The sequence below is a fragment of the Schistocerca nitens genome, unplaced genomic scaffold (genome assembly GCF_023898315.1).
Source record: "Schistocerca nitens isolate TAMUIC-IGC-003100 unplaced genomic scaffold, iqSchNite1.1 HiC_scaffold_178, whole genome shotgun sequence".
Lineage (NCBI taxonomy): Eukaryota > Metazoa > Arthropoda > Insecta > Orthoptera > Acrididae > Schistocerca > Schistocerca nitens.
In genome coordinates this window covers 15,001-17,500 of record NW_026045719.1, presented here as the reverse complement: position 1 = coordinate 17,500, position 2,500 = coordinate 15,001, and the positions used below count along the sequence as shown (strand labels likewise).

The 2,500-nt window shown below is 57.1% G+C and overlaps 1 non-coding gene across 1 annotated transcript in view; it reads right to left on the bottom strand.

Moving 5' to 3' along the window:
• The window catches only part of LOC126219401 (small subunit ribosomal RNA), a 1,909-nt gene extending 1,318 nt beyond the window's left edge, over positions 1-591 (bottom strand). The window contains exon 1 of the ribosomal RNA XR_007542727.1: positions 1-591. This exon is cut by the window's left edge and continues 1,318 nt beyond it. This is a non-coding gene — a ribosomal RNA (small subunit ribosomal RNA).
• Positions 592-2,500: the final 1,909 nt, after the last annotated feature.

The window sequence follows — 2,500 nt, the reverse complement described above, 5'->3', positions numbered from 1 at the left end:
GGCTGCTGGCACCAGACTTGCCCTCCAATAGATACTCGTTAAAGGATTTAAAGTGTACTCATTCCGATTACGGGGCCTCGGATGAGTCCCGTATCGTTATTTTTCGTCACTACCTCCCCGTGCCGGGAGTGGGTAATTTGCGCGCCTGCTGCCTTCCTTGGATGTGGTAGCCGTTTCTCAGGCTCCCTCTCCGGAATCGAACCCTGATTCCCCGTTACCCGTTACAACCATGGTAGGCGCAGAACCTACCATCGACAGTTGATAAGGCAGACATTTGAAAGATGCGTCGCCGGTACGAAGACCGTGCGATCAGCCCAAAGTTATTCAGAGTCACCAAGGCAAACGGACCGGACGAGCCGACCGATTGGTTTTGATCTAATAAAAGCGTCCCTTCCATCTCTGGTCGGGACTCTGTTTGCATGTATTAGCTCTAGAATTACCACAGTTATCCAAGTAACGTGGGTACGATCTAAGGAACCATAACTGATTTAATGAGCCATTCGCGGTTTCACCTTAATGCGGCTTGTACTGAGACATGCATGGCTTAATCTTTGAGACAAGCATATGACTACTGGCAGGATCAACCAGGGAGCTGCGTCAACTAGAGCTGAGCAGCCGGCCGCCCGGGAGTGTGTCCCGGAGGCCCGCGCGAACACGCAAGCGTCCGCTCAATTATTCTGCAAACAGGAGGAGGCTGGGCTCCCCTGCACGATACACCTCGAAACCCTCTCAGGTCCCGGCGGCGCGCAGCGCCGTCCTAAGTACTTGGTCGGGTTCGAGAGAGGCGCAATCGCCCGGAGATAGGCGAGTAGACGCTTTCAGTGCGACCACCCGTGCTCCCAACTGAGCTTGCCGCTGCCGACAGAGGCCCGGGAGCGTGCTGTCGTGGTGTTGCCGGCGGGAGACAACACGCGGCCACAAACAGTGACCGGGCAGCTCCAACGCCAGCGCCACAGAGGGGCAGAGCCCCACTTGGGTGCCAAAGCGAACTCTCCCAGCACAGCGCACGCGCCAACACATCCGCACAGCTGCGATACAAACCACCTGCGAGAACCGCGGGGGCGACCGAGCAGCAGACGGCGTCGCGGCGCCGAGTGCCGGGCGGCGGCGCATCCTCAACGCACACAGTCCTCAATCGGACCAGCACACTGCAGATGTCCACCGCGCTTCGCACCGGGCCCGGGAGGACCCACTTTGGCCGCACGGCGCCGCGCGCTGGGTGCGCCGGCACGCAGATGCGCCGCCTGCCGCGTCCGTCAGCCGGCGCGCCTGCCACTGGGCGCCCCCACCAGCCGGCTGCCGCGCGTGCGCCCACGCAGCGCGCGGCCAGCACGCCGGGCGCCCCCCCCTCACCGGCCGGGGACGGTCCCACCCAGCCACCGCCGCGTATCGCTTCATACCCACATGCCCACTCACGTTCGTGGGTATGACGGGTGTCGCTGAAGCAACCGGTTAATACCTGTACCGATCGTCGATATCAACGATTCACCTCCAGCGCGAACAACCGCGCAACAACGGATTTCCAGTTCATTTGCGTAACTTGGGCAGCAAACGTAGACGTCCATCTACATTTGCGAATTCAATGGGTCTTGCATGCCTGGATGTTATGAGTCACGACACGCCACATCAGTCCACATACATGCTGCGACGTATGCACGAGAGAACACGTGGAAGGTGGCCCGCGTACGTATGCCGATGCCATTGCACAGCTGCGAAGCTCATTGAACACGCAAACTCCTGACTGACGAACTAGAGGCGACAGGGGAGGGGGGGGGGGGGGGGGGGGGCGATATACGTCTTATAGCAGTACACATTACAGTGGATAGCGGGACCATGTGGAACGTACGCAACACTCGCTAGATGTTGTGAGGGTAGGCACCGTAACATGATTCAATACGCAGGACACCAGAGTGTGCGCGCAGCGAACTATGTTGAGAGGGTTGCGATTAGGCAACGCTACACGAATTTCTAGATTCATATAACAAACAATTACGTGGGTTAGGTTAGGGCGCAACGTGGGTTAGGTTAGGGCCCAACTTAGGTTAGGTTAGGGCCCAACTTAGGTTAGGTTAGGGCCCAACTTAGGTTAGGTTAGGGCCCAACTTAGGTTAGGTTAGGGCCCAACTTAGGTTAGGTTAGGGCCCAACTTAGGTTAGGTTAGGGCCCAACTTAGGTTAGGTTAGGGCCCAACTTAGGTTAGGTTAGGGCCCAACTTAGGTTAGGTTAGGGCCCAACTTAGGTTAGGTTAGGGCCCAACTTAGGTTAGGTTAGGGCCCAACTTAGGTTAGGTTAGGGCCCAACTTAGGTTAGGTTAGGGCCCAACTTAGGTTAGGTTAGGGCCCAACTTAGGTTAGGTTAGGGCCCAACTTAGGTTAGGTTAAGCCCCAACTTAGGTTAGGTTAAGCCCCAACTTAGGTTAGGTTAAGCCCCAACTTAGGTTAGGTTAAGCCCCAACTTAGGTTAGGTTAAGCCCCAACTTAGGTTAGGTTAAGCCCCAACT